Source organism: Vicia villosa, unplaced genomic scaffold (genome assembly GCF_029867415.1).
Source record: "Vicia villosa cultivar HV-30 ecotype Madison, WI unplaced genomic scaffold, Vvil1.0 ctg.000455F_1_1, whole genome shotgun sequence".
NCBI classification, from domain to species: domain Eukaryota; kingdom Viridiplantae; phylum Streptophyta; class Magnoliopsida; order Fabales; family Fabaceae; genus Vicia; species Vicia villosa.
The window spans coordinates 184242-195412 of NW_026705217.1; positions in this window are offsets into that span (position 1 = coordinate 184242).

The following is an 11171-nucleotide window of genomic DNA, read 5'->3' on the forward strand; positions in this document are numbered from 1 at the left end:
ACACTTTCAAGGATCCTTAAAATATGTCCTTTCATACAATTGTAACAAACAAAAAGTTTTAGGTCCCTAGAACCCCTAAAATCTCACAAAGTGGGGTTTCACATTTGTTTTCCCTAAAAATTATTTGAACCCTAAAAACTCAATTGTGGTCATGATTGACTTAAGGGTTAGAGTGTCTGTAGGTACTCCCACCTATCATAGAACCGGAGCTACATAGTCCTTATTTGAACTCAATATCATTTCTTCGTTCACTCCCTTTCTGTGAACCATAAAGGTTTGTACTAAAACAATAAGGTTAATATTTCACGTCCCCTATTTTAAAGGTTCATTCTTCTAATTCAGTCTCAACGCTCATAAGATATAACCATGCTCTGATATCAGTTGTCATTCATAAAACCAACTCTTCCTCAAAATATGGTTCAAAAAGGAGGTTTGTCTCTTCCTACATAAGCCCTCACACTATTTTTTATTACTCCTTATGTAGACTCCAAGTTGGGTTATGAAATTCTCTTTGCACATGAAAATCAATAACAGACCTTCCCCTAGAACCATCGACATCCCAGCAATTTATTCTTCCTTTTTTAATATGGTTTAATATTTCGGTTGACTCAAATCCAATGACCGAACCATACTTAGATACCAATCGAGGCAAATTAAATCCAACTCCACCTCTAGTCCATGGCTCAAAATGGGAGAATTGCCCAATTCTATATAATCCATCACACAAGGCTCATTCCTCATGTAAAGTTCAATACATGAAACCTCATTGCACATCAAAATCGATAACGATTATGTTTAAAGTATATGAGTATTTTATGAAAAACATGTCTTCTACTATCTTTGTTTAGTTTTAATCATATCAATTAAATTTTATATTGCATTTCTTTAATTAATCAAATATTTGTTTAATTAATCATAGATGCTATTTATTATACATTATAAACATTTAACCTAACAATAATATCTATAACAACCACGTGAGATATCACGATATTTGTCTGATATCATAATAATAATAATACTATAACACTACCAAGAGAATGTGACGTGTAGTGGTTCAAAAAACAAAGATTATTAGCAACCACGACTAATGCAAAGCCAACCATTCATATCCATTTTAAACAATCAATAAATGTTGGCTTGATTTGTAGCCAGTTACGTATCAAAAGCAAACGAAATCAAGATACCATTCTATAGTGAGAACACGAGCACGATCCATGACCCTTCTCCATTAAATATTAACATCATTATATATATATATATATATATATATATATATATATATATATATATATATATATATATATATATATATATATATATATATATATATATATGCCTTAATTTGTCTTCACTTAGAATCCAAAAATAAAGTGTAATTAATTAGTCACAAAATATAGAACCTTTCTCTCTCACTTTCATAGGGTTTCCCTATCGTGATCATGGGCTAGATAGCTCGATCATGGGGACCATTAGAGAAACTAAGGGATGTGTAGTGATGAGGATGGAATCAATCAAAATATATGCCATGCCAATGACTATGTCTATGGTGCGATTATTAGCATTTTATTGATTTTGGATGCAAACAAAGGGAAGTTTCTAGCTAGCTTTTGTCTTTCAAATTAAAGCTTAGGTGCCAATCGAATATGTGTGTGTTTGTGTGATGATTTCAACTATATTAACACATCACCCGAGCCACTTTTGGCTAGAAATTTCTTTGCTTCTCTTCCGTATGGAGTAAAAAAGGTGGCAAAGAAGGAGAGAAAGAAAAATATTTATTCTATATTTACCTAGTCAACTTTATTCTTTTTTTTTTTTATTGTTTTTTGTTTGGTTAGAAAGAAAATGATTTAACAACTCTAAAAATTATAATATGTGTTATAATTCTTTAATAAGAATAAAAATCTTTTGATCTATTCAAGGTTGCCGGTTTTTTGGTTTTGATTTTGAAAGTTATTTTCAAAATCAAAAGTTGATTTGATTTTTTTATTTAAGTTCAAAACATTTTTTTAGTAAAATTTAAAATAGAAAAGAGATTTTTAAATTTTTATTTGTTTAAAAAGTAAGACACCACCACCACTAATCATTGTTGACAATTTCAACAATTATGACTGTCACTGATTATCACTATGACTGCCATCGACCACAAGTTAACCACCCTTTCACCGATCACTTTCAACAACCACCTTCGATAATTTTATATCACAATTTATTACATATGATTTCTAATCTAACCATCACTTAGACAACTTTTAACCATTGCTCTAGTCACCTCTAACCGTTATTATAAATATCACCAATGACCACATTGACCATTGTCAACGTAACTACTATGTTATCTAGTGTCGACTATCACTTTGACATCTGTCGATCACCAATTCTAACTACTAGTTATCGCCACACTAACGTAAATCACCACTAATCGTCACTATCAACTGTCATCACTATGACTATCAACAATAGCAACTCTTACATGCATTGGTGAACAACTATCACTTTTAACCACTAATATTATAATTACAATTAAAAATATTATTATATATATTTTTAAGTTTTTGATGTTATTCATTATATATTTATAATATTTCAATTATTATGAAATATAATAATATGAATTAATAATATTAAGATATGTTTATCATAATTACTTATTTTAATGTTTATGCTTAAAATTTATTTTGTTGTTTTAAAATTTCTTAATTATTACTGAAATTGATTTAATTTTAAAAAATTTATAGCTCAAAACAGAAAATAATTTTAGTTTTAGAAAATTTAAAAAGCTAAAAGATTATGAATTAATATATTTGTGTGTGTATTAATTTTTATCTAGTAAACATGCATGTAAAACATTTATAAGTCAGTTTATGTATAAAAGATATGAAATTTTAGAGCAGACAACTAAAATAGGTGGTAATTCTTTTAAAAAAGAACATTTTTTTCATTGCTCAAAACAACCATGATCTAAACACATATTTTCTCATGCCTCAAAAGCAAGTATACCTTTGTGAAAAGAGAACAAAAAATTAAAAAAATGGACCCCATTTTTTTAAAAAATGAAATGCACCCGTATCTTATCCGCTAAACAAAAATCTAAATTATATATTTTCAACGAAAATCAATTCAACTCAACAAAAAAAATCCACAACTAATATCAAGTGACCGTGAATCCAAGTGTCCGAAAAAGTTTCAACGCCAATATTTTTGACAAATTAATGGCCATGACTTTTTTCATGCAATTTTTAAAATGAAAAATATATTATATAGATATATAAAACAAAGAAGAATAAAAAGAAATTTTAAATAGTTTAAAAAAGACCGACAACAAATTTAAGCGGTACCTAATTAATTTTAAGAAAATATAAATTAAAAATAGGGGGTGTAAAGTAGACGGTCCGTTCTATTTAGATCCGTTTTATTTATGTCTGTTCAGAAGCGAGGCGGAGCGTGGCAAACTAATTCAAATGTTCGAACTTAAAAATCAAACATGTCTTGTTTACTAATGAGTTGACGGGAAGGCATGTTAAATTTTTCTTTTTTTACAATTTAATTTATTTATTATAAAATTTACAAAAATTTTAATCATTATCATAAAAGCCGAGAAAAGATATTTTTTATACTTCAAATGAAGAAAATAAATAACAAAATATGATTAAAAAAAAGAAAAAGAAAAAATGGTTTATGTTAATAGGTACCAACCTATAATTTTAAAGGCTTAATTGCAACTTCAGTCCCTCTATTTTGTCTTTTTCTTGATTTTGATCCCTCTATTTTAAAAATCACTATTTTAGTCCCCTTTTTAAGTTTTCTGTGCATTTTTCGTCCCCCTATTTTGTTTTTTTCTGCAAAATTAGTCCCTATTCCTGTCTTTTTTTCAATAGAAAACTCAAAAGGGGGACCAAAATCGTGGTTTTAAAAATGGGGGGACTAAAATCGAGAAAAATACAAAATAGGGGGACCAAAGTTGCAATTAAGCCAATTTTAAAAAGAGAATATTTTGTACACAAGTAAATTCTATTTACAAGGGCTGTATAAATGTTTTACAACACACTATTTTTGTCAAAAAGACATCATCCATTGATAGATACACAACAATTTGTTGTCAATAAAAGACCAATAATCAAACTATTAGAGAAAAATTAGACATACTATATAGTCAATAATCAATCCAATATCACAATATTAGCTAGTTAAGATGCAGAGACTTTAAAGATATAGTTATATTCTGAACAAGATAATAATCAAGGTTTTTTGTGAAGTTTGTCTTGACATCAAGTTGGTATAAATATAATATACTAAATTTGAAATAAATCTAAAACTCGTTTGTTAATGTGTCATCTTTACAAAGTTCATTGAGGTGTTTAAGTATTTGTCTCTCAATGCATGTAATATAAAAAATATAAATATTGAGTTAAAGCTTGCCTTATATGTGAGTGTCTATAGAGAGGAAGAGGAATAAAATAGACATGGTGGCTTGGATGATCAAATAAAACGATGGTGAAATGGAGTGATAAGTACGACAGAAGATGAAGCAAATAGAAAGAAACATGATCCCAAAAGGATGAAATAAGATTATATTTATATAAAGAGGGAAGGTTCTACTTTTTTTACCATTAAAGAGAAAAAATAGTGGATTTTCCACTTTAATACACTGTCCAATTTTCATTCTAAGTAAAAAAATTTAACAAAAAACCTGCGAGCAAAACCTAACCGCCTCGTTTTTTAAGAGGGTTAGGCGGAGTTGGCCAACTTAAGGCATCGAGCCAAAAAAAAGTGGGTCGAACGGGCCGTCCTGACAGTCCCAACCCATTTTTACATCCCTACTAAAAGCCAATATAAATAAAAAACCTACACAAAAAATTTCATAGGTCAACAGCAAATAGCAATAAATCAGAAAAAGCACCCGCCAACAGACCCATCAACAAAGTTAAAAACCTAAAAAAAATGAGAACGAAGACCCCAAGAAAGGATAGAAGACCACATAGTCCACCTAAAAATGAAATACCAAAGTATTGCCACCATCTCTCATATAACTGGGACGTGAGATCTCGACTATAAGGGTTCTTAACAAAATTCACAGGAAACCCCTCACAAGGTCAAGTAAAACACGAAACTTAAAGAGATTCTTTTTAATAGGGACCTTATCTTGGAGATGTTGCCAAGGAAAAACAAACTCTTTAAAGAAAACACAATTCACCTAAATCAAAGGCAAGATATGATCTAATATATTATGAGGGAATTAGGACCCAAGATTAACATCAAGAAGGAAACTATAACCTGATGCTACTGTTAAATGTCATGCTTACCATGACACCACCACCACTACCAATGATCACTCTCCAGCACTATTAGAAATATTACATTTTATGATAAAGCTCTTTCACCTGAGAAAATAAATAACCGATGTCTAATTTTTGGCGCCCCATACTTTATTTATTTTTACAATAAAACAATTTATTCCCTCAGTTGTACAATAAATGAATTTTATCATATCCATTAACAACGAGAGCGCTAAACACATATCATCCTCCAGCTCGTAAAAAAGCAAGGAAATACGAAGATGATATGTGTTTAGGGCCCTCGTTTGATAATTTCCAGATTAAAAGCCCGAAATAATTTCTTTGACTTCTTCATCACATATTCGGTACACGAAAACATCACTACTCATGTTACATTAATTTTGTTTTTGGTTTTTGTTGTTGTTGTTGAGACCCTAAACCCTAGAGGTTTAATCTGGTTGTTGTTGTTTAAAGTGAGATTGAATGTTATATGTTTTTGCTTTTGTTAATATAAATACGTAGTAGATTTTTTTGATGTCGATTTAGTTTTGTTGAGATTGAAATTTTCTTGAGTTGTTGTTTGTTAGACTAAGATTGAATGTTAATTTTGTTGTTGTTATTTATTGGTGTTTTTAAGTCATTGATCTTGTTATTGTTTATGCTGTTTAGATGTTCTACTTTGAAATTTTTTTAAAGCTGTATGTTATTGTGTAGTTGTTGTTAGGGTTAAATAGCTTTCACCCCCTGCAATAGTAGCGTGTTTTGATTTTCCCCCTATTAAAAAAAATTTAGTCTTCGCCCCTAGTAGCGTGTTTTGATTTTCCCCCCTATTAAAAAAAATTTAGTCTTCGCCCCTTAGAAAAAAAGATTTTGTTTTCAGACACCCCCTATTCCATGTTTGGCTGACTGGGCGTGGAGAATCTTGTTGACTGAGCGCCATATTCCTTTTTTGGCTGACTGGGCGTATGACGTGGTTGTTATTGGAAAGCTTGGAAAACCTAGGATTCAAACCCAGGTCACAAAGGCAACAATGCTGCAAGCTTACCACCAAACCATGCATGTTTAGTTGTATATAATTGCAAAGGAGTTCTATATATTATAAATTGATTACATTTTAAAAAGTTAATTAAAAAACTAAATAAAAACGTTGAGTATATATTTTAAAATGTTGTATAGGGGGGAAATCAAAACACGCTACTATTGCAGGGGGTGAAAGTTATTTAACCCTTGTTGTTATTGAGTTTGACATTGAGATATTGTTTTGTAATTATTTGTGTAACACTCATCTTGTTCCACCAAACCTATCAAATGGACATTAGAATGACAGGAAACACAGTTGAGTTTATTATATCTAATATCGATTGTTTGTTTCACAAACCCTTATTTGAACATATAACCTGTTAAATTGATTTTGAAAATAATAATATGAAAAATTATATTGTATTTGAAACACATATTACACCAATCAATGTTTTTCGTGCATTCTGTAACTCATTATTCATCTCCCGTTCTTTAATGGTTAAATTTTTTTTCAATGCTTCTAATTTTCGTTCAACTTTCTTATATACTTGCTCATTTTGCTAAGCATAATTTTTTGTGTTGAAAAAAAATTAGAAGAGAATAAAGTGTTGATTGAAGAACTTGAAACATTCAACGAAATTATAACCGTTAAGAAAGAGAGGTGAATAATGAGTTATATGATGCTTGAAAATCATTGATTAGTGTAAGTTGTTTTTCAATTATTTTTTAAACCAGCTTGAAAAGTTAAATGTTTAGTTATGGTGTGGTGAAATAAGAAATCCACATTAGATATAATAAAATCAATTGTATATTATTTATCTATTAAATGACAAAACCAAGGGGACAACTGAGTTCGCCATTTAAAAACTCCAAAAAGTTATAGCTAGAAATCAAACCCATGACCATTATACCTTTCCCATCGGTGGAATTCCAACAAAGAGGTAAAGTAGCACACTTTTTGTGACGCCCTTCTTTATCTCGCATATGAAACTGAGGTTAAGCTTCATTTCCAACTAAGGTGAAATGTGTTTTTTTGTAGTTATGCATAGACAGACTAAATCGTTGAATGGCCAAAAGGAGATTAACCATCAACTTCTGTTCCCAAATAGAAAAGAGTTCTTATCCACTGAAGATCCGAAATAAACAATCATCCATCCAAATAAATAAAACTCTCCAATAGATCTATATTGTTAGTTGGTGTTTCATGTGGGGAAAAGAATTGATATTGATTGATGATGTAGGACTTTGTAACAGTGATGCTGATCTCTGATACAGTGGTGTGGGTGGACTTGCATGGTTAATACTCCAACGCCTAAGTCAATCATAGAGTCCAAAATGAGTGAAGTAAATAATAGAGATCATAAAATTGTACCTGGATCTCATGTGTATTAATTATATACGTTGGATAATTTCAATTGGGCTATGATTGGTTGGGATCTCATGTTGGGCCTTTGGTAGGTCTAGAATAGTTGCCCCAAGGCTTGTCGGGTGTTTTGTTAATCGGGAAGTGTTTCAAATTGGCAGTCGATATATTTCTATCTTTTAACATAAAAATAAGTGAAAAGTGCATTGAGAAGTTACAAAATTAACGAGGAACAAGCACATTAAATTCCTTTTCCAACATTGAAAAGTTTTGCCAGTTTTTTGGGCACATGCTTTAGGCTCATAGGTTAGAACATAGCGCTTCTCTCTAAGGTATTCGAGTGAACTCGAGTTCTCTTGTATTCTAAGGAAAAATATGGACATTAATTTGCAAGTTTTTGTTTCCCTTTGATCTGGACTTTTGATCGATATCCTATTTATAAAGGTATCTTTACTTTTTGGGACAACTTTCACCATTTCTAAGAGTCAGTTTCCTTGTGCGAGAGTGATTTCCTTCCTTCTTAAAAGTACTTCTTTAAGTGTTTTCCTTCTTCATAATAGAGGTTTCCATTTTTCATTTAATTTCTACCTTCTTCACCAGATTCCACTCCCTCGAGTTACCCTTCTTGCCCGAAGCATATTTCATACTATTTATTATTTATTTTTCCATGGCTCATATAAACGACCAACCAATAAGTTTGTCTAACGATTTTGGGAGTAGTGATTCTTCCCCTTTAGTTAGAGCATAATTTTTTCCTAGTTCAAGTTCCCATCGCCCAATTAATAATCATTCAATTCCAATCATTATAATCATGTATGATAGTTCTGAGTCAGAGAGGTTTTCTAGTGATTCTCTTGACCTGGGAAACGTACTTTAACTACTCTTCCTTCGAAGCTCTTATTTTTTATGAGGAAATGCAAGGTGATCACATTCTCAACTCCACACCTGCTCCATATGCAATTATAAGAGATTTAGCCTCCCCTGCTTTGATTACCCCAGAGATGGAGGTAACTGCCTTGAACAAGGAAGAGGCTGGAAATTTCATCTGGACTTACCAAATTATTTATGGTCGGGATCTAAGTAATGCCGAGATTAAGGATCAAATGGTGCATGGAACTCATATTGAGGTGTTAATTGGCTCAACCCGTCGAGATCTTTTGGGATGATGAGATACTCTTGAGGGGTATCAAGCCAGTGGAACTGGTTGATGTGAACAAATATAACTGACTGGAATTAAAGATATTGGGAACTGCGTCCACTTTAAATGATCAGGAGATCATGAGTGGAATGGACAATGAAATTGGATGTCCCTTTGACAAGTTTGTTCTCCCTATGGAATCAAGAAAAAATACATGTAAAAGATTCGATGAGTGTTCCATTCCTTTATATGAATTTAATTTGACTCAAATAAATTTTTGGGTTCCTTAATCGGAGTTTGAAGTGAAGGTGTTGAGGTTTTTTTGAAGGTTTCCCCCTTATAACTTCATCTAAGTTCCTGGGCTTCTATATGGGTGTTCCAATTTTGGTTTGAGTACTAGTCTTGGAAATCCTTCTTCCAATTGTTCTTCCATCTTTTTGTCAAGATACATACCTCTAAGAATAATGTCTAAGATAGAGAGCTCATTATTCTACATCAAGAAGTTCCCTGGTTTAGCCATTTTTCGGAGAGCTAGGATGATTTCCAGAATCACTTCGTGTTGGTGAAGCATGTACTATAGGATCCTACTCTATGTCCTGTTACATGTCCACTGTATTACCTCACTCGAGCAGAAATAGATTTTGAAAATATTGGACTTGGGTTCATTTCAAATGTTAATCTCATGCGTATGTTATCCGTATAGATTCTCTCAACCCTGAAGAGATTAAGATGAAGAACAATCTTTATGCTTTTTATGAAAATTTTGAGTATGAGGGGCAGTTTGGTACTTATGAAGTAAATCCCTCTCTTCTGGGGATGGCCCATAGACACGCGTGTTATTGTGGGTCTAAATATATGTTCTAAGACATGATCAGAAGACATATTCTAAGACGTGGTCTAAAAAATGGTCAGAAGACATGATCTATGACACGATGGGCAGAAGACATGGTTAGAAGACACGATCTATCACAAAATGGTTCAAGTGCTAAATCTTCTTATGATATGTTGCTTGGCATCTTCTAGTGTGTGATCAAGCTTCTGGAAAACTAACGTTATAACTCTGATGTTTGATGCTTGACATCAAGACAATAACTAAACAAGGTTTTGATACTCATAGTGTTCTGAAAGTACACTAGGTTTTGAGATGAAGACCATGCAGTTCTAGTCAAACTCTGAATGTACTTCAAAATTTATTATGTGAGTCTTGGGCTCAGGGAGATACTTTGAACAAGCATAAATAAATTTTAAAGTATTAACAGATTTAGAGGGAGCTGGATAGCTTTTTTTAACTTGAGGTTTATGGTGATTACCTAGTATAAATTGTTCTAATAATATACATGGTTTTGTCATCATCAAAAAGGGGGATATTGTAAGAACAAGATTTGTTCTACATCTGGCCTTAAGTTCTGATGATAACTTTACATGTTATCTTAAAGAACAATTTTATACACTAACAGTTTCCTTCTAATGTGTGGCTTTTGCCTTACAAATTCTGACTCAGGTAAGAAGGTATGTGACGTCATCAAGCTCTGAACTCAACACTCTGGAAGAACATTAGTGTTATGTTACAATGGAGGTCAAGATTCTAGAATTCTACTTCTGCAACGGTTCTAAAGGACGTTAATACAATAGCTTATGATTTTGACTTGTACAGGGAAGCTTTGAAGGCATTTTAAAGCTTTGCTTCTATGTCCCATGTCCTAAATATTCTGAAGATGAAGTTCTGTTGAACTAGTTCTGAAGATCTGAAGACATCACTTTTGAAGACCAAGTGTTGAAGACTGTAAAGACAAGGTTCTGCTAAACACGTTTTCAAGACTCAAAGACTTTAGTTTCTAAAGACTCAAGTTCTGATCATCTACAACATGCTTCAATCAACATTCAACCAGAAGCCTCTAAAGACTTAGAAGATCAATGATGACTTACGTGTGGTGATGAGCATAAAAGTACTAATGTAAACTGTGACCTCTACATTTATAGGGTGGCGTAAGAACAGTCTAACCTGTACTTGTAATCTATCATTCCCACCATGACCGTTGGGGACTTTACAACTGTACTTTGCATTCCATATTCTAGCCTCCAACGGATATATCCTTCTCTATAAAGGAAGCCATTGGAAGAATTTGAAATCAATGAATCAGTTCTACAAAACTACACCAAAGTGTTGGAGAAACTTTGTTAGAGAAATCTTTGTATAGTTCTGTATTTTTAGCAAGGAGCTTTTGTTAGTATCTTGCTTATCAACAGTTTAGTGTTGTTGTACATAAACATTTTGTAATCTGCTTATTAGAAGCATCTTTCCAATATACATTTGTAATCAACTTGGTTGATTAGATTCCTTGGGGGACTAAGTATTAGTCAGAGGCCTAGAGAA